Source organism: Copadichromis virginalis, linkage group LG9 (genome assembly GCF_057382275.1).
Source record: "Copadichromis virginalis isolate Kocher_CV1m ecotype Utaka linkage group LG9, C_Virginalis_male_GT1.1, whole genome shotgun sequence".
In the NCBI taxonomy this organism is placed as follows: domain Eukaryota; kingdom Metazoa; phylum Chordata; class Actinopteri; order Cichliformes; family Cichlidae; genus Copadichromis; species Copadichromis virginalis.
The window spans coordinates 18,254,597-18,277,086 of record NC_140626.1 but is presented as its reverse complement, the minus strand read 5'-3'; the positions used below and the strand labels follow the sequence as shown (position 1 = coordinate 18,277,086).

The 22,490-nt window shown below is 40.3% G+C and overlaps 1 pseudogene; it reads right to left on the bottom strand.

The window, feature by feature from the left end:
- Positions 1–15,225: 15,225 nt before the first annotated feature.
- Positions 15,226–21,363, bottom strand: LOC146701702 (histone H1-like; annotated as a pseudogene).
- Positions 21,364–22,490: the final 1,127 nt, after the last annotated feature.

Genomic DNA, 22,490 nt, shown 5'->3' with positions numbered 1-22,490 from the left:
TTTCAAGTAAACAAACAAATACATTTGATTCAGCTAAAACAGATCATCACATTTATTCTTGTAAAGGGTTTTCTAAAAAGTTGAATTTCATGTAAAGCGTTTCCAAGGCTGTTAGCCGCGTTGCCCTGTATTGAACTTACAGGGAGTGCAGAATTATTAGGCAAGTTGTATTTTTGAGGAATAATTTTATTATTGAACAACAACCATGTTCTCAATGAACCCAAAAAACTCAAAGCTGAATGTTTTTGGAAGTAGTTTTTAGTTTTAGCTATTTTAGGGGGATATCTGTGTGTGCAGGTGACTATTACTGTGCATAATTATTAGGCAACTTAACAAAAAACAAATATATACCCATTTCAATTATTTATTTTTACCAGTGAAACCAATATAACATCTCCACATTCACAAATATACATTTCTGACATTCAAAAACAAAACAAAAACAAATCAGCGACCAATATAGCCACCTTTCTTTGCAAGGACACTCAAAAGCCTGCCATCCATGGATTCTGTCAGTGTTTTGATCTGTTCACCATCAACATTGCGTGCAGCAGCAACCACAGCCTCCCAGACACTGTTCAGAGAGGTGTACTGTTTTCCCTCCATGTAAATCTCACATTTGATGATGGACCACAGGTTCTCAATGGGGTTCAGATCAGGTGAACAAGGTGGCCATGTCATTAGTTTTTCTTCTTTTATACCCTTTCTTGCCAGCCACGCTGTGGAGTACTTGGACGCGTGTGATGGAGCATTGTCCTGCATGGAAATCATGTTTTTCTTGAAGGATGCAGACTTCTTCCTGTACCACTGCTTGAAGAAGGCGTCTTCCAGAAACTGGCAGTAGGACTGGGAGTTGAGCTTGACTCCATCCTCAACCCGAAAAGGCCCCACAAGCTCATCTTTGATGATACCAGCCCAAACCAGTACTCCACCTCCACCTTGCTGGCGTCTGAGTCGGACTGGAGCTCTCTGCCCTTTACCAATCCAGCCACGGGCCCATCCATCTGGCCCATCAAGACTCACTCTCATTTCATCAGTCCATAAAACCTTAGAAAAATCAGTCTTGAGCTATTTCTTGGCCCAGTCTTGACGTTTCAGCTTGTGTGTCTTGTTCAGTGGTGGTCGTGGCATCTTGGCAGCTGCACGCTTGACTTTTCTCAGTTCATGGGCAGTTATTTTGCGCCTTGGTTTTTCCACACGCTTCTTGCGACCCTGTTGACCATTTTGAATGAAACGCTTGATTGTTCGATGATCACGCTTCAGAAGCTTTGCAATTTTGAGACTGCTGCATCCCTCTGCAAGATATCTCACTATTTTTGACTTTTCTGAGCCTGTCAAGTCCTTCTTTTGACCCATTTTGCCAAAGGAAAGGACGTTGCCTAATAATTATGCACACCTGATATAGGGTGTTGATGTCATTAGACCACACCCCTTCTCATTACAGAGATGCACATCATCTAATATGCTTAACACTAGGAGTCCCAGGCTTCTACCTTTCTACCTATAAAACCCGCCACCAGCCAAATGGCTGGTAGGCTTTTAGCTAAGCTTTAGCTTCAGCCAAGTGGAAGCTAAATTGGCTAGTCATTCATATGTATATTAGGTAGTTAAAAAGGAATTCAGGAGGGAGGGGAGTGGGGGTGTGTGGATGAGGGGGTGGGGGAGCTGCTAAAAGCTGTGAACTTCCTTTTGTGTTTCATCTTGATGCATTCTCAATCATCCAGGGAAATAAATCTCCAAAAGTCATCAACTTGGAGTGTTTCAGTTTGCCATCTTAGGGAGAAATCAACACACATGGGTGTTTGTCCTTTGTTGCTGAGATTTATTGATAAAAACAGTACAAAAAACCAACCATTTGTATACATATTTACAAATAATAATGAGAAACAAACTTACTAATAAGCTGTTGAACTGCCGGTCAAACAGATATTTCTACTGTGTCAGAGATGATGAATGTTTCCGTGTTCCTCTTTATATTTTCCATCAGTACACACACGTCATGACATTGCTCAGTCAATCAGCTGCACAATATACACAATATAGAGTTTAAATGTAAATTAAAAATATAAAAATGTAAAAAGCATTGGTCAACAGAAAGCTTGTTTGAACAGTAAAGTTTTTAACTGCTTTTTAAAAGATTCCACAGAGTCAACCAAACGTAGTTGTAGAGGTAGACTTTTCCACAGCATTGGTGCCACAGACCCCTTTCGTCTTCAGACGTGTTCTGGGAGAAACAAACAAACTCTTAGTCTGTGAGCGGAGACGGCGAGCAGTAGTGTATTTTGTGAGAAGCTTGGATAAATAATCTGGGGCTTGGCCATTTAGTGCGCTGTACGTTAAAACAATAATTTTAAAACGAATTCTAAAATCTATTGGGAGCCAATGTAAAGAACATAAAATAGGAGTGATGTGAGCTCGCTTGCTAGAGCAAGTTAGTAGTCTGGCTGCTGCGTTTTGTATAGCTTGGAGGCGAGAAAGTGATGATTTATCCAAGCTGGTAAACAGGGAATTATAATAATCTAAACGCGATGACACAAATGCATGGACAATTTTTTCCAGTTCAGCTAAGGAGACCATATGTTGCAGTTTAGAAATATTCCTTAAATGAAAGAAACAGGAACAAGACAGAGATTTTACGTGTATATGACTAGTTAGGAGTGAGAACGTGTTGATGTAGCATGTAGTGGAGGTGGAACTCCTTTCTAAAGCTTTTCTAACATCAGCTACAATCAACAAACAACAACAAAACAAACTGGATGAGCAGGATTCCAGTGAACTTACTGTGATCATGGGTAATGCTGCAAACCTTTATCACATTTTCACAGAAAAGAAACTAAATATATATCCTCCTTTAAAAAACACACAATGAAACACAGACATACTTATTTATGATAAGATCCACAGAGAGAGAGCCAAGCACGTACACAACATAGCATTGATGAGAAAAGAGTAAGAATATACAATCACAGGTTTACATAAGTACACAGTTGCGACTGAGGCCCTGATCAAATGTTCAAATAAACTGATCATAAAGTCTGTGTCTCTGTTTTATTTCAGGGAGTGCTGAGGAGGGTCTAACATGAAGTCACAGTCGTGCTCTCTGGACAAGATGTGGCTCATTTTCTCACATTTGTACAGCTTTTGGGATGTCAGAGTGCTGCACTCATCAATGCATTTGACTTCATCAACTTCAACTTCATCTTCAGGTGTGTGTGAGAAACCAACTCACCATAAACTGTTGAACTGCATGCCAGTGAAACAGAGACATTTTTGTTATTTGTGTGTGTCAGAGAAGATGAAGGTTTCAGCGCTTCTCTTTACATTTCCCTTAAATACACAACTTTGTGTGTGTTTGTGACACTGACTCAACTGTCATCCCCTTTTCTCCTGTACAGCTAGTGCACATCTATAAAGGAGAATCAGAAAAATAAAACTTTTTTTTCTTAATGTGTCACTTACTCTCTATGGTACAGATCTGGGTCCACTCTGCAGTCATTCGACCCTCCAGTACTAACTAGAGATGGCACGATACCATGTCCGAGACGATACTGATATCATAAATTTGGATACCGATATGAATCCGATATAGTGTTTTTTCAATCAATAAAACAGTTTATTTAAAATCTTGCTGCTTTTTGTATAAAAAAATGGTAAATGGCCTGTATTTGTATAGCGCTTTACTATGGACCACAAAGCGTTTTACACTACATTTTGTCATCCACCCATTCACACCCATTCACACACTGGTGATGGCAGCTACATTGTAGCCACAGCCACCCTGGGGCGCACTGACAAAGGCGAGGCTGCCGGACACTGGTGCCACCGGGCCCTCTGACCACCACCAGTAGGCAACGGGTAAAGTGTCTTGCCCAACGACACAACGACCGAGACTGTTGGAGCCGGGACTCGAACCAGCAACCTGCTCAATCAACGTAATCAACTTTAATTTAATGCATGTATAAAAAATTGAACCGAAATCAATTATATTCCTACAATAATTAAATAGATTCAAAATCTTTCTACAACAGAACTGCAGACTGCACAGATGGCACCTTCCCAAAGGAAAAAGTACTACAGCTTACTAGGGTATATTAGACTTAATAGTTACTATATACAGTAATGGATTTCTATACATTTTACATCAGATTAAAACTTTGGTTGTAAGATTCAGATAACTATTTATTAAAAGCTAGACATTTTAAATGAAAATAAGAAAGAAAGATATTTCTTTGTGCCCCCCTTTCCCTGTTGATGCCCCACCTGCCCCCCTGGCAAAACTTTGCTAGACAAACTTGCTTTAGTTCTTGGGATAACTTTCTGGGAGATGAAATATTGGTTTGGTAGCGAGGCTCCAAATGCTCAACCCGACTGCCGACAGGTCTCGCACGCCACAGCTGCTCTATCACGTGAGGCATACTGCTAAGGTTATGAGCTGAGTTACGCTATGGGATATTTAATGGATCGGATTACATTTTTTATTTCTCTCCGATATCCGATCCAGTAATTTAGGTCAGTATCGAACCGATACCGATACGTAATATCGGATCGGTCCATACCTAGTATTACCACGGGAGATTCAACCTGTTCGGACTCTCTCATTGGTAAGTGTGCAGGACTGTACCAGCTGTAGTTGATGGTTTTCCTTCGAGCAATTCTTTAATGTTTCCTTTTCATCAGCAATGAAGTTTTGTTGATGGTTTTCATTTGCTTTAGCAGCTTTGCCAGAAGTTAAATCTTTATTGAAATCCAGTTTTAGGTTTTTATCTGCATTGACTTTTCTCCCCTGAAGGTTCAGTTAGTTTGATGGAGTCCATAAAAGGTTTAAAGGCACTTACTGGGATTTCTAAAATATCCAGATTTTACGAATTATAGACAAAATTTATATACAGTATAATTATGATCATTTACAGTATAATTGATTGCTTTATTTATTATTTATTCATGTATTGAAATATAAGAAGCAGAACAGTGGAGGCAATCAAAACACTCGCTCACAGAGAAAGAAGGATGAGGGCTTTTACTGGATGTGACTGAACTGTTCAAAAAAAGAAATGGATCAAGAACACAAGAAGCATGATGGAGAAATCATGTCTGCTGTGGCTGCTCATAGGAACTCTGTAATGGTCCTCTCTCTCTTGTTTCTCTATATCAAACATCCGGTTTGCGTAGGAGGTAAACAAGACAGCTGTTTCCTCCTTTCTCTGCTTGAACCCCATCAGTCTGTGTCCTGGAAGTTACTGCTTTTCTCTATTGTTTTGTTAAATGTCAAACTTTGAGGTAATCTGGATGTCGTTTCTCTTTAGCTCTGACCTGTCCTCTGTACTGGGTGCAAGCCAGCACCAGCAAGGTGTTCCTAAGTAGGGCTGGGTTTCGTCACTGATTTCTAGAATCGATTCAATTCCAATTCACAAGTTCCCGAATCGATTCAATCTAGGATTCAATTCGATTTGATTTGAATCAGGAAAATTTTGCCTCAGACAGTCAGAAATATTATAATTCAGACACATTCAGTACATTTCTATATTTTTATATCTATAAATAGAAATCTGACACTTGCAAGACTTCAGCAAAGGTGTATAAGCATCACAGCAGATGCCTTTGTGTCAAAGAGGATAAAACAGAGAAAAACATGAAGGTGATTTTCCTGGCCTGGGATTTTGTAAAACTATTCTGCAGTAGATCAAAAACGAAAGAAAACCATTAATCAACATATGAACATTACCTGATGCTGCTGAAGTGAAGCAGAGCAAAGTTACAAAGGTTTTATTAGAGACACAGCTGAGCGTTTGCAATTTTGCATAATTTTAAAAAGTTTAAATTTGTTGAGAAGCCCATTGAACAGCAGAAATGGGGCTTTTTTTGGAAGTAAGTAAAAGGAAAAAAAACAGTGTCTGACAGAGCTGTAAACAACTTGTGCGTAACAAGCAAGTGAATAATGCAGAAAACAGATTTTTAGACAGGAAACTGTTCTTGGAGTATACACAGAGAGAGAGAGAGAGAGAGAGAGAGAAAGCTGTGCATGAAGTGATTTTTACCGTGGTGGAAGCAAAACAGCGAAACTAAGGGAATTCATGACGATGTTTATGTGAAGTGTAGTTTGGATCTTCTTTTGCTGTTGGTTCAGTCAATATTGTTTGGAGAGAGATCAAACCTGCAGCTTCATAATCACAAGAAGAGCGTAAACACAAAGCGCGGACCCGCCGACGGATCAGAATCAGTGAGTTTTCAGCCATGACCGTGTCATCGGGTGAGAAAGACGACATCTCACTGACCCATCGGCAAACATGCAACCTCCACACAGAAAGACCCCGGCCTGATGTTGGAATTGAACTCAGGACCTTCTTGCTGTGCAGCAACAGTGCTAACCACAGTGCTGCCTTGGTTACAAAACATGTTCACTAAAATTAAAAAGCAATTGTTGAAGAGATAAAATGGTCCTTTCTCGTTTTTATAAATATGATTTTTAACTTACAGTTATTATGCATTTCTTGTATAAAATAAAAAAGATAAAATGTGACTTACTGCTAATTGTTGTATGTTTATGTAATAACAAATCCCATTCACATTTAAACACTGAATTTAGGCTTGGACATTATATTTAACACTTAGTGTGGAGTTGTCATGTTTTCCCTGACAATTCTCTCTGGACACTCCAGCTTCCTCCTACAGTCCAAAGACACACATGTTACTCCTAAAGTGGCTGCATATCTGTGTACGTGTGCTGACCCTGTAACAGACCTGTGACCTATCCAGGATGTATCCTGCTTTTCACACATCAAAGTTGGGATAGGTTGATAGGTAGCGTTGGCTGAGGAAATCCAAATCATGTGACGTCACCCTGAGATGCTTCTGAGAAACAAACTCACTAATAAGCTGTTGAACTGCATGCCAGTCAAACAGATACGTTTACTGTGTTTGTGTTTCAGAGATGATGAAAGTTTCCGCGTTCCTCTTTAAATTTTCCATTAGTACACACCCATCCTGACATTCCTCCTGTCAGTCAGCTCTCTGGGTGGAAGAGAACAAAACACATAAATAAATGTTTAAGACAGGAGCTACTTAAACTGTTAATGTTCCTTTATTTGTTTTGCACACAGGTTTATCATTAAAAATCTTACCAACAATGACATAAACTACTTATCTTTATAATCTTTATAGAGAAATAAATAAAGTTGAAATTCGTATGTATTTCTTATGCCCAGCAGCAAAGCCAGACTGTGACTTTAGGCCTGTCTTCTTACAATTACTTGTGTGTGTGTGTGTGTGTGTGTTCTGAGTTTTCATCAGAGCCAGAGGTCAGCTACTCTTCACTGAAGTTTTCCACCAGTCCCACCACATTACACAATATGACACACATTAGCTGGTTCAGTGTTTAAATGCTGTAGGCCACAAATGATGCATTTTTCTGATTATTACAGATACAAACACTTTTTATCCCCTCCTTGAATCGCCACCTTATCGTGGTGGAGGGGTTTGTGTGTCCCAGGGATCCCAGGGGCTATGTTGTCTGGGGGCTTTTGCCCCCTGGTAGGGTCTCCCATGGCAAATTGGTCCTGGGTGAGGGACCCGACAAAGGCAAGGCAAGTTTATTTGTATAGCACAATTCAACAACAAGGTGATTCAAAGTGCTTTACAGAGACATTAGAAACAAAAACAAATAAAAAGCATGATTTAAAATTGATTAAAACAAGCAAATAAACTAACTAACTAATTAACAAACAAACAAACAACAGTATATAAAATCAAAACAGATAAAATCAGAACAGTAGATAAAATCAGTAGTTAAATGTAAGTTTTGAAATTTAAGCTTAAAAGTGTGGATTTGGTGCTTTATTCAAATGCAGCTGAGAACAGGTGAGTCTTCAACCTGGATTTAAATAAACTGAGTGTTTCAGCTGATCTGAGGCTTTCTGGGAGTTTGTTCCAGATATAAGGAGCATAAAAGCTGAATGCAGCTTCTCCGTGTCTGGTTCTGACTCTGGGAACTGATAAAAGACCGGATCCAGATGACCTGAGGGATCTGGATGGTTCATACTGGGTCAGGAGGTCATTGATGTATTTTGGTCCTAAACCATTCAGAGCTTTATAGGCCAGCATCAGAACTTTAAAGTCTATCCTCTGACGGACAGGCAGCCAGTGTAAGGACCTCAGAGCTGGACTGATGTGGTCCACTTTTTTGGTCTTAGTGAGGACTCGAGCAGCAGAGTTCTGAATGAGCTGTAGTTGTCTGACTGATTTTTTAGGTAGACCTGTAAAGATGCTGTTACAGTAATCAAGCCTACTAAAGATGAATGCATGGACTACTTTTTCCAGGTCCTGTTTAGACATCAGATCTTTTATCCTTGAAATATTCTTGAGGTGATAGTATGCTGACTTTGTTATTGTCTTAATGTGTTTTTCTAAGTTTAGGTCTGCATCCATCACTACACCCAAATTTCTCGCCTGGTTTGTGGTTTTTAGATGTATAGATTGAAGTTCTCTGGTGACCTGTAATCGTTTTTCTTTGGCGCCAAAGACTATTACCTCAGTTTTGTTTTTGTTTAGCTGGAGAAAATTGTGGCACAACCAGTCATTGATTTCCTCAATGCATTTACCAAGAGCCTGCACAGGGCCTTGGTCTCCTGGTGACATTGTGATATATATTTGTGTGTCATCTGCATAGCTGTGATAGTTTATTTTGTTGTTGTTTATAATCTGTGCCAGTGGGAGCATGTAGATGTTAAACAGAAGGGGTCCCAAGATGGAACCTTGGGGAACTCCACATGTGATACTTGTCTGCTCAGATGTGAAGTTACCTATTGATACAAAGTATTTCCTGTTTTCTAAGTATGTTTTGAACCAGTTTAGTACAGTTCCTGAAAGACCTGTCCAGTTCTCCAGTCGTTTGAGTAATATGTTGTGGTCAACTGTATCAAATGCTGCACTGAGATCCAGTAAAACTAAGACTGACATTTTTCCACTGTCTGTATTCAGACATATGTCATTAAACACTTTGGTCAGAGCGGTTTCAGTGCTGTGGTTCTGTCTAAAACCTGACTGGAAGGCATCGTAGCAATTATTCTGTTTTAAGTAATTGAGCTGTTGAGAAACTGCTTTTTCAATGATCTTACTTAAAAACGGGAGATTTGAGATCGGCCTGTAGTTGTTCATTTGTGTCTTGTCAAGATTGTCCTTTTTCAGTATAGGTTTAATTACAGCAGTTTTTAGTGATTCTGGAAACACACCTGATAATAAAGAAAAGTTGACGATCTATAACAGGTCTGACTCTAAAGTCTTTGAGACCTTTTTGAAAAAACTTGTTGGCAGGACATCTAAACAGCAGGAGTAGGAGTTCAGTTGACCTAAGATGTCCTCCAGGTCTTTGCTGTTAATAGGTTTAAACTGTTTCATGGTATTTAAACAGCTTTTTGGTGGACACAGTACATATCCTGGATCTGCTGTTGATGTACCAATAGCTTGTCTAATTTTTTGGATTTTTGGTGTAGTGATGGATGCAGACCTAAACTTAGAAAAACACATTAAGACAATAACAAAGTCAGCTTACTATCACCTCAAGAATATTTCAAGGATAAAAGATCTGATGTCTAAACAGGACCTGGAAAAACTAGTCCATGCATTCATCTTTAGTAGGCTTGATTACTGTAACAGCATCTTTACAGGTCTACCTAAAAAATCAGTCAGACAACTACAGCTCATTCAGAACTCTGCTGCTCGAGTCCTCACTAAGACCAAAAAAGTGGACCACATCAGTCCAGCTCTGAGGTCTTTACACTGGCTGCCTGTCCGTCAGAGGATAGACTTTAAAGTTCTGATGCTGGTCTATAAAGCTCTGAATGGTTTAGGACCAAAATACATCAATGACCTCCTGACCCAGTATGAACCATCCAGATCCCTCAGGTCATCTGGATCCGGTCTTTTATCAGTTCCCAGAGTCAGAACCAGACACGGAGAAGCTGCATTCAGCTTTTATGCTCCTTATATCTGGAACAAACTCCCAGAAAGCCTCAGATCAGCTGAAACACTCAGTTTATTTAAATCCAGGTTGAAGACTCACCTGTTCTCAGCTGCATTTGAATAAAGCACCAAATCCACACTTTTAAGCTTAAATTTCAAAACTTACATTTAACTACTGATTTTATCTACTGTTCTGATTTTATCTGTTTTGATTTTATATACTGTTGTTTGTTTGTTTGTTTGTTAATTAGTTAGTTAGTTTATTTGCTTGTTTTAATCAATTTTAAATCATGCTTTTTATTTGTTTTTGTTTCTAATGTCTCTGTAAAGCACTTTGAATCACCTTGTTGTTGAATTGTGCTATACAAATAAACTTGCCTTGCCTTTGTCGGGTCCCTCACCCAGGACCAATTTGCCATGGGAGACCCTACCAGGGGGCAAAAGCCCCCAGACAACATAGCCCCTGGGATCCCTGGGACACACAAACCCCTCCACCACGATAAGGTGGCGATTCAAGGAGGGGATAAAAAGTGTTTGTATCTGTAATAATCAGAAAAATGCATCATTTGTGGCCTACAGCATTTAAACACTGAACCAGCTAATGTGTGTCATATTGTGTAATGTGGTGGGACTGGTGGAAAACTTCAGTGAAGAGTAGCTGACCTCTGGCTCTGATGAAAACTCAGAACACACACACACACACACACACAAGTAATTGTAAGAAGACAGGCCTAAAGTCACAGTCTGGCTTTGCTGCTGGGCATAAGAAATACATACGAATTTCAACTTTATTTATTTCTCTATAAAGATTATAAAGATAAGTAGTTTATGTCATTGTTGGTAAGATTTTTAATGATAAACCTGTGTGCAAAACAAATAAAGGAACATTAACAGTTTAAGTAGCTCCTGTCTTAAACATTTATTTATGTGTTTTGTTCTCTTCCACCCAGAGAGCTGACTGACAGGAGGAATGTCAGGATGGGTGTGTACTAATGGAAAATTTAAAGAGGAACGCGGAAACTTTCATCATCTCTGAAACACAAACACAGTAAACGTATCTGTTTGACTGGCATGCAGTTCAACAGCTTATTAGTGAGTTTGTTTCTCAGAAGCATCTCAGGGTGACGTCACATGATTTGGATTTCCTCAGCCAACGCTACCTATCAACCTATCCCAACTTTGATGTGTGAAAAGCAGGATACATCCTGGATAGGTCACAGGTCTGTTACAGGGTCAGCACACGTACACAGATATGCAGCCACTTTAGGAGTAACATGTGTGTCTTTGGACTGTAGGAGGAAGCTGGAGTGTCCAGAGAGAATTGTCAGGGAAAACATGACAACTCCACACTAAGTGTTAAATATAATGTCCAAGCCTAAATTCAGTGTTTAAATGTGAATGGGATTTGTTATTACATAAACATACAACAATTAGCAGTAACTCACATTTTATCTTTTTTATTTTATACAAGAAATGCATAATAACTGTAAGTTAAAAATCATATTTATAAAAACGAGAAAGGACCATTTTATCTCTTCAACAATTGCTTTTTAATTTTAGTGAACATGTTTTGTAACCAAGGCAGCACTGTGGTTAGCACTGTTGCTGCACAGCAAGAAGGTCCTGAGTTCAATTCCAACATCAGGCCGGGGTCTTTCTGTGTGGAGGTTGCATGTTTGCCGATGGGTCAGTGAGATGTCGTCTTTCTCACCCGATGACACGGTCATGGCTGAAAACTCACTGATTCTGATCCGTCGGCGGGTCCGCGCTTTGTGTTTACGCTCTTCTTGTGATTATGAAGCTGCAGGTTTGATCTCTCTCCAAACAATATTGACTGAACCAACAGCAAAAGAAGATCCAAACTACACTTCACATAAACATCGTCATGAATTCCCTTAGTTTCGCTGTTTTGCTTCCACCACGGTAAAAATCACTTCATGCACAGCTTTCTCTCTCTCTCTCTCTCTCTCTCTGTGTATACTCCAAGAACAGTTTCCCGTCTAAAAATCTGTTTTCTGCATTATTCACTTGCTTGTTACGCACAAGTTGTTTACAGCTCTGTCAGACACTGTTTTTTTTCCTTTTACTTACTTCCAAAAAAAGCCCCATTTCTGCTGTTCAATGGGCTTCTCAACAAATTTAAACTTTTTAAAATTATGCAAAATTGCAAACGCTCAGCTGTGTCTCTAATAAAACCTTTGTAACTTTGCTCTGCTTCACTTCAGCAGCATCAGGTAATGTTCATATGTTGATTAATGGTTTTCTTTCGTTTTTGATCTACTGCAGAATAGTTTTACAAAATCCCAGGCCAGGAAAATCACCTTCATGTTTTTCTCTGTTTTATCCTCTTTGACACAAAGGCATCTGCTGTGATGCTTATACACCTTTGCTGAAGTCTTGCAAGTGTCAGATTTCTATTTATAGATATAAAAATATAGAAATGTACTGAATGTGTCTGAATTATAATATTTCTGACTGTCTGAGGCAAAATTTTCCTGATTCAAATCAAATCGAATTGAATCCTAGATTGAATCGATTCGGGAACTTGTGAATTGGAATTGAATCGATTCTAGAAATCAGTGACGAAACCCAGCCCTACTTAGGAACACCTTGCTGGTGCTGGCTTGCACCCAGTACAGAGGACAGGTCAGAGCTAAAGAGAAACGACATCCAGATTACCTCAAAGTTTGACATTTAACAAAACAATAGAGAAAAGCAGTAACTTCCAGGACACAGACTGATGGGGTTCAAGCAGAGAAAGGAGGAAACAGCTGTCTTGTTTACCTCCTACGCAAACCGGATGTTTGATATAGAGAAACAAGAGAGAGAGGACCATTACAGAGTTCCTATGAGCAGCCACAGCAGACATGATTTCTCCATCATGCTTCTTGTGTTCTTGATCCATTTCTTTTTTTGAACAGTTCAGTCACATCCAGTAAAAGCCCTCATCCTTCTTTCTCTGTGAGCGAGTGTTTTGATTGCCTCCACTGTTCTGCTTCTTATATTTCAATACATGAATAAATAATAAATAAAGCAATCAATTATACTGTAAATGATCATAATTATACTGTATATAAATTTTGTCTATAATTCGTAAAATCTGGATATTTTAGAAATCCCAGTAAGTGCCTTTAAACCTTTTATGGACTCCATCAAACTAACTGAACCTTCAGGGGAGAAAAGTCAATGCAGATAAAAACCTAAAACTGGATTTCAATAAAGATTTAACTTCTGGCAAAGCTGCTAAAGCAAATGAAAACCATCAACAAAACTTCATTGCTGATGAAAAGGAAACATTAAAGAATTGCTCGAAGGAAAACCATCAACTACAGCTGGTACAGTCCTGCACACTTACCAATGAGAGAGTCCGAACAGGTTGAATCTCCCGTGGTAATACTAGGTATGGACCGATCCGATATTACGTATCGGTATCGGTTCGATACTGACCTAAATTACTGGATCGGATATCGGAGAGAAATAAAAAATGTAATCCGATCCATTAAATATCCCATAGCGTAACTCAGCTCATAACCTTAGCAGTATGCCTCACGTGATAGAGCAGCTGTGGCGTGCGAGACCTGTCGGCAGTCGGGTTGAGCATTTGGAGCCTCGCTACCAAACCAATATTTCATCTCCCAGAAAGTTATCCCAAGAACTAAAGCAAGTTTGTCTAGCAAAGTTTTGCCAGGGGGGCAGGTGGGGCATCAACAGGGAAAGGGGGGCACAAAGAAATATCTTTCTTTCTTATTTTCATTTAAAATGTCTAGCTTTTAATAAATAGTTATCTGAATCTTACAACCAAAGTTTTAATCTGATGTAAAATGTATAGAAATCCATTACTGTATATAGTAACTATTAAGTCTAATATACCCTAGTAAGCTGTAGTACTTTTTCCTTTGGGAAGGTGCCATCTGTGCAGTCTGCAGTTCTGTTGTAGAAAGATTTTGAATCTATTTAATTATTGTAGGAATATAATTGATTTCGGTTCAATTTTTTATACATGCATTAAATTAAAGTTGATTACGTTGATTGAGCAGGTTGCTGGTTCGAGTCCCGGCTCCAACAGTCTCGGTCGTTGTGTCGTTGGGCAAGACACTTTACCCGTTGCCTACTGGTGGTGGTCAGAGGGCCCGGTGGCACCAGTGTCCGGCAGCCTCGCCTTTGTCAGTGCGCCCCAGGGTGGCTGTGGCTACAATGTAGCTGCCATCACCAGTGTGTGAATGGGTGTGAATGGGTGGATGACAAAATGTAGTGTAAAACGCTTTGTGGTCCATAGTAAAGCGCTATACAAATACAGGCCATTTACCATTTTTTTATACAAAAAGCAGCAAGATTTTAAATAAACTGTTTTATTGATTGAAAAAACACTATATCGGATTCATATCGGTATCCAAATTTATGATATCAGTATCGTCTCGGACATGGTATCGTGCCATCTCTAGTTAGTACTGGAGGGTCGAATGACTGCAGAGTGGACCCAGATCTGTACCATAGAGAGTAAGTGACACATTAAGAAAAAAAAGTTTTATTTTTCTGATTCTCCTTTATAGATGTGCACTAGCTGTACAGGAGAAAAGGGGATGACAGTTGAGTCAGTGTCACAAACACACACAAAGTTGTGTATTTAAGGGAAATGTAAAGAGAAGCGCTGAAACCTTCATCTTCTCTGACACACACAAATAACAAAAATGTCTCTGTTTCACTGGCATGCAGTTCAACAGTTTATGGTGAGTTGGTTTCTCACACACACCTGAAGATGAAGTTGAAGTTGATGAAGTCAAATGCATTGATGAGTGCAGCACTCTGACATCCCAAAAGCTGTACAAATGTGAGAAAATGAGCCACATCTTGTCCAGAGAGCACGACTGTGACTTCATGTTAGACCCTCCTCAGCACTCCCTGAAATAAAACAGAGACACAGACTTTATGATCAGTTTATTTGAACATTTGATCAGGGCCTCAGTCGCAACTGTGTACTTATGTAAACCTGTGATTGTATATTCTTACTCTTTTCTCATCAATGCTATGTTGTGTACGTGCTTGGCTCTCTCTCTGTGGATCTTATCATAAATAAGTATGTCTGTGTTTCATTGTGTGTTTTTTTTAAAGGAGGATATATATTTAGTTTCTTTTCTGTGAAAATGTGATAAAGGTTTGCAGCATTACCCATGATCACAGTAAGTTCACTGGAATCCTGCTCATCCAGTTTGTTTTGTTGTTGTTTGTTGATTGTAGCTGATGTTAGAAAAGCTTTAGAAAGGAGTTCTGATAGGTTTGTAGCATAAACCTATTCGCTGGAACGTTAAGACAATATAATTACACTGCAAGCAAGACACAAGTAGGCAAACTTCTTCATGGTACTCGTGCACGGGAGAGAACCGGACAGGCACCGTTCCTTCGCTTGACCCCAGTAGCTCTCGTCCGTTCTCCCATATCACTGTCCTTTTATTGAGGTTACATGAATATGCATAAGTTCATTAACATATGACGTCTACATACACAAAGAGTACCTTGCGTGTGTGTGTGTGTGTGTGTGTGTGTGTGTGTGTGTGTGTGTGTGTGGACTGCTGATCAAAGGGTCAAACATCCTTGGTCAGGAAGAGGGTAGCCTCCCCCTCACCCTAGATGGTTCATCCTAGATAACACGGTGAGGAAGTCCTGCAGTTCATCTAAACAAAGAGCACTTAGACTAGAACAGACGCAACTACGTTAATCCTACCATAAAACAATAAGACACGGTATGACCTCTCATGCTCCCAAAGTGCTGTCTAATACACACAAAGTTTGCAGACTATCAAGGATCAAAACCTCTACCAATCTACAACTAATTACAAAACTCTAAGCATATATAAGTAAATATTTCTAAGCATAAATGACAATCAACAATACAAATCTAACATTTCCCCCCTTTTTGACCTTTATGCCTGAAAAGTTCCCAGGTATGAATACCTCATGTCTGACAGTTTCAATGCAAACATTTTTATACTCAGCATATGTCAAATCACCCTAAATTACTGAAAAGGTACACAGTTCAACAAATGTATTAGCAGTTATCCCATTCATTGAGCTCATCTCATGGCAAACTGCATCTTACGAGCAAACAAAGAAATTGTTAATTTAATAGTGAAAATAAAAAAGTAACATTTTCAAAAACATCTCAGCTTGGTAATGCTTCCTCCAGGTGTGCACATCACATGTCTCTCTGCAGAGTGGTTTGAGTTCTGCAGGGCGTCATGAATGTCTCTTCCAGTTGTTTCCATCGTTGTCCATAGGACCAGAGTCCAAATGTATGTAGAATAAACATTCAAACATACCAGTTGGTTTTGTTGTTTGTCAACATGGTTCTCAGCTATTTCCAAAGCTGCAGACCTCTCAGCACTCTAGTTTTATGGCCTCCCATTACCTCACTTCAGGCCTTCGTCCTGTGAGGGGGATATTTATGACTCCTTCATTGTCCATACTCTGCAGAAAACACCTCTGTGGAAAGGGTGCAGGGTTGTCTTACTGCTATTATGATCCCAGCAGCCTTCAGAGTGTCATCGTATGCACAGTACAGTGGCACAGCGTTAGGTGATGTTCATAGGAAACTGCTGTTATCACCACCATAGCTTCTGGTTCCTGTGCTTTTCACAGAATCATGATGTCATCCTCGAACTCCTTCTACGCTGTCGATGGAGCTTGGCACGCTCCTCATCCCCTGAGTGTTTATGTTCCAACGCTGCTGAAGGTTTAAGGCAGAGCACGTCGTACACCTTAGTCGTCTTCCTCAGCGTCAATATTGAATCTTTCATTGTATTTAAAATCTTGCTGTGGGAAGTCTCCTCTTGATTCCCTGGAAGCTTAGTAGCACAGCTCTCTGTGTGATGTCTGCTGTGCTGAAGATGATCTCTGATCCTCCTGAAGCCTCTCTCCCATCTTGTGGACGATCCTCTCCTCTATTTTGCAGGCAGTTTCATGGTCCTTGCTGTGGCTCCAAGGTCTGATTTCATGATGGGCCCCAACCAGCTTGATCTTTGACCTCAACCACTGCCTGGTCCTGTCAGCTATGCGCTTCTCACTGGGCCTCTGAAGATTTCTCAGGAGATTACTGCTGCACCTGTATTTCCTTGCTAGGAAGACAAACTATTTGGAGAGTATGTCAACAATCATCAAACCACATTCTTTAGTTCAGTGAACTTCACTTATAGGCCATCAAAGCCTCATCTGAACATGGGTGCACCACTTGCATAGGTTTAATATTTGTAAATAAAACGGCTAATCACACAAATCACTGCAACAATAATAAAAAACATTGTTTAATGTTAATCCTTGGACCCCTCCTCTTGACGCATGGACACACCCATGCGTCAACTCACCAAACCTGGATTCCAGTCTTAAAGAAAAAGATTAGCTAGATCATATCCCAGGCAACATCAGGGCATCTCCTCCCCTGGAGCAGCACCACCCTGGACCTATAATCCTGCAATGAAAATGTTAGTGTGCTTTGCATATTAAGTTTGCTTAACACCTGGCTCTCCCAGGAGCCTGCATACACACCATCATGGCCTGGAAAACAAAATCTGGAAGTAAAATCAAACTCCATACCTGTAAACAATTGTATCATAAGGACAAGAAGCATTCAACATCAGCAAGACAAGTGTCATGTGCAGGTTTTCTCAAATCAGCAAACTACAATTATTTTCATAAGTCGCCTCAGACATGGATCATCCCATGTACTCAGGCAACATTAATGTAATCGGTGACTGCTCTTAAGCAAAGTCACTCCACTTATATATTACTATGGGCTCAAAAGTGGCCAGCTAATGAGCCCATATCAAACTATCCCAGAAACACTGTATCTCTTATTTGTTTTACTCATGTCACTTGTCCGTTTCAGCTGAATCTTCCACAGCATTCTCAAAGAAACTAACATTAGCAATACACATTGACTGTAGTCAGACAGAGGTCAGACACAGGTCAACAGGTTCCAGAGGTGCCATAAAAACACCATAAAGTCAACCCTAGCTGTGGAAAGAAGTAACACCAGTTCTCAACACAGGAAATTTCACACATGTTATTCACATTATCAAAGTAACCTTCACATTTTCCCATCAACACAATGCAACAGCATCACCACTCATAACCTGTAAACACAGTTTTCCTCACACATAAACCCAGAAATCCTGTAGTAGGAAAAAACATCAACCAGTTGTCCTGGTATAAATCGCATCATCAATTCACATGAAGAACTGGCATGCTGTAAGAAAAGAAAATGCAAATATTAGCGCTTGCGCAGGCGTATGCATACTTTGTCACAGTTATCTCTGTGAGCAACTCAAGCCTATGAATAACACACCTGATAAATGCACAGACACAGAAAATGGCATTTAAAAGGTTAAATCATCATGCAACCTCGAGTGTTGCTGTCATCTTTCTGCTCCTGTAAAAGGAAACACATGGGTTCATCTGCACCTTTGTCAGGTGGGGGTTAGCTTCACACAATCATGTTCAGTCAGTCAGTCAGTTATTTTAAAATTCTTACTCATTCACTCAGTGGTTCCTTCTTTTGCTAATTGTGGAAATTATCATCGCATTCGTTTCCACGCTCAGCAAAACGACGTTATTTCAAAAAGAAAAATAATTTAGACTGGATTTCCTCGTTGAATCCTTTTTGGGGGGGACTCTCATTTCCTAATTGTCCCAAATAAGTGGCTTTCTCCTGAACCCATTTTAAATGTGGAGAAACTCACTTGCAACAATTTTCTTGACGACGTGTAACGCTTTTAATTCCCGACTTGCAGATCTGCTCAAAGAAAAGAAATTCACAAGCAAAAATCAGTGCTTGTTCAAAAATGAAAAATAAAAAATAACAGAGATTATCAAACCAAACTCTCAGTGCACTGTGAAAGTATCAAAATAAAAAGGCCTTGTTAAGTCATGACACAAACTCCTCATCATCTTCACAACAGGAGAAGAATCATCAGCTAGATTCACTCCAAACCAACCATCAACTGCACAACACACAACATAACCCTAATGTCATATTAGCTATGAGTTTAATCACCAGGTCTGTGCTCTTCACTCATTTAAGCCACAGATCTATTTTATTCAATTTTTCCTTTTTCCCTTCATCATAAAACATGTGACATGCTGTCATGCACTTCACAAAAGACGTTTGTTCTGATGTATTCAGAGTTGTGTATCTAAATACAGGATTCACTCGCACATCAAAACAGGAAACTCAGTGTTTTAGAGTCTCCACTCAACACACAACAACTCCAACACATCTCATTCACTCATACTAGAATTCAGTCACCTTTCATTAATCTAAAACCGATCAACTAATTTGCATATCAGCTATTAACCCACTAAGTTGACAGGACGACAGAAAAGCATGTTCAAAATAGTATCACAAAAGACAATTTCCCTCATACAGTAAATTACATGTGCTGCCTCAATCAAGCAGGAAGCTTCTCCCAATTTACCATTTTAACAACTAAATTTATTGTCTGATCACTGGTTGGTCAAACCAGGATCTTTTTTCCCACAAAAGTTAAACTGTTGTCCTGCAACCTGGAGAGTCAATTTTTTGCATTGGATAAATTCAGTATTTAATAACAAGTGTCTGCTAAATTGACACTATTTTAACACTGATGAAAGATAACAAGCTAATTTTCATTGCATGGGTTTGTGTTATTAGGCAGGTCTAATGCATGTCTGTGGAGCTGCATCTCCAGCAGAGCATGTTCTTAAAGCTGCCTTTCCTACACACTTCTCTGCTATTATTTAATCATTTCTTAACTAATGTGCTATGAGTCTTCATGAGTCATTTTGTGTTTGGAATTGTTAGTAGGGTTAATGCATGTTCTGCTTGTGTGTGTGTGATTTTGTATATGTTTCTATTTTCGCAATGTTTCAGACTCCGTCTCAATTTTCCAACTTAAGCAGTCAGTTTTCTTTTCCCCAGGTTTGCTAACCCAAATTTTGATTTCCCACATTAAATAATTCCTATGTGTTCTCACCTAGTCTTCTCACTCTGTTGTCCTCTCACTCTTTTGTCCTCTCCCACTTCAACAGTCCCGGCAGTTCTCCTTCAGCTTTGTCCTGTCTAGTAGCTGAAGTGCTGCTGCTGCCTTCTTGGGCGACTTCTTAGCAGCTGCTGCCGGTTTCTTGGCTTTGGCCGCGGCGGGCTTCTTGGCTTTGCTCTCAGTAGCCTTGTTCATCTTGAAGGATCCGGAGGTCCTGGTGCCCTTGGTCTGCACCAGAGTGCCCTTCGCCACCAGGCTCTTGATGGCGGTCTTGACACGGGCCTTGTTCTTGTCCACATCGTAGCCTCCGGCAGCCAGAGCCTTCTTGAGAGCGGCCACAGACAGGCCGTTGCGCTCCTTGGAAGCGGCCACGGCTTTCACAATCAGCTCGCCCACGCTGAGGCCGACCTTCTTGGGCTTGGAAGTCATCGTCTTCTTCTTCTTGGCCTGAACCTCGGCGCAGGGCGCAGGGCGTGTTTATGATGGAGCCTTTCCCACCACAGCGCTGGCACGTTGAACGCATCATGAAGGGTCCATTTCTTTCATGTCGCTAGCCGCATGTGGCTTGCCCGAGTCACTCAGTCCTTTTTGAGCATTTCAACATGCTGCCGCCGCAGACCCTGGCCTCAGATCCAGCAAGTTTAGCGCGCTGATCTCCAAAAAAGTCCCGAAGGCCAGAAAGACGTCAAATAAGTGTCTCGTGCTGAGAACTCAAACAAAAACTCCTCTTCACGCTGCCATCTTGCTCGCCCCTCCGTGAAATTCAACCAATCAGACAGGAAGATGGGTTTGCTTTCTTCTTCTGCTGCTGTTTATCCACATTGCTGCTGCTTTGCTGGGACTTTTTGTGCTCAGGACTTGCTGCTGTCTCTTTATCATGTTATTGCTTTGGAGCTGCATTCCTTATCTTCAGGGAGGAGTGAGCTCGCTTGTGAGGTTGAGAAACACATGGCACTGTAAATAAGTCAGCCAGAAACTTGGCCTGCATGTTTCCAATGATGTTAAACTATAACTTTCTTCCGACTGTTGCATGTGGAAAATTGATTCAGGTCTGCTTTTCACCTGAAAGTGACAAACTAAAACATGTTCATTATTATCATCACTGCTTAATCAACACACATCTCTCTCTCTCTCTCTCTGTCTGTGTTTGTGTGAACAATCCTTTCTTAAAAGCAGAAAATGACATTGTAGTTGTTTTTCGGCTGATCAACACAAAACCTTTTTCCTATGATTATTTCTCTTCGTCTACAATGTAATTTGTCTCTTTTTCACTCTTTTTTTTTTTCTTCACAATAGCTGGTGGTCTGCAAAATCACCGCTCTCACTCACAATCAGAGGCAATCACTTTTGCACAGTGCACAAAAACACTGTGATGTCAGACACATTCACACTCATTTTTTCATCTGCATAAATAAACCATATGGCTGGAGATATGTGCCATGGTGATCCATAAGCATGATCACCAGTTTATTTAATTATTTTTAATCCAACAAAACAAATAAACAAAAACATGATGCTGATGCTACACACACACACGAGTCAAGGTGCAGAAAAACTGCTCATGGAAACGCTGCACACTCTCTGTTTCCCTCTCTTTGAGTAGTTCTCAGACAGCTCTTGATCTGATAATGTGTAGCTTGCTCATCAGCTCAAAAAACAAAAACAAAACTGCAACACGACATCACACAGTAGTTGCATGCTCTGCCCACAGTGGCAAAGTCTTACACTTACATATTCAACACAGCTTCTCCATCATGTATTTTTAGATGTTTCATACAGGGTTGAGCATATTAGTTGTTTTCACAGATGTGCTCTATATCTCAACAATGGCTCATAATAAGACGACAGTCTTCCACACAGGTCAAGTGCCTCTATGCACATCATTAGTTTAAATATTTACCTATATCACTTCACCTCACATGTCATTGTACTGAATTTAAGCAACCACAAGCTTAATGTAGATTACTTTTAACAACTATCCACCTCAATTAAATCTATGGTCTGGCACACAGGCTGCTGTCGATCAGGGCAAGCTAAAGAATAAACATTGTGTCAGCAAGGGGTGGGGGGAAAGCCATTCACCAGAGCATATCTTAAGTGCTGCTGATGTGGGCTGGCCTTCTCCACAGCTCTCCAAGGCTGGTGTGTTTTCTGAAAACTTCTAACATTTGAATCTCTTCCATTTATAAGCCTGCGATTAACCGCACGGCTCAGGTCCGCGTGACCGCGCTCGCGTGAACCCGCGCAGCTGTGGAGCCGTCGCTCTCTCTTTTTTTTACATAAATACTTTGTGCTGCCAGGAGCAAAGTCCAGCACAAACGTCTGTCTCCCTCCGACTCACTCTTGGTTGCTTAGAAACCCATGATAACAACAACAGTCGGTGTCACAGACCACATGTTCTGCTCCGCACACACAACAACAACAACAACGACGACGACAATGACAACAACACAAAATAGGCCTACTGTCCAGCACAATCTGGACCCCGCGGAACTTCTCAACACCCCACTGAGCGGTGGAGAACTCACT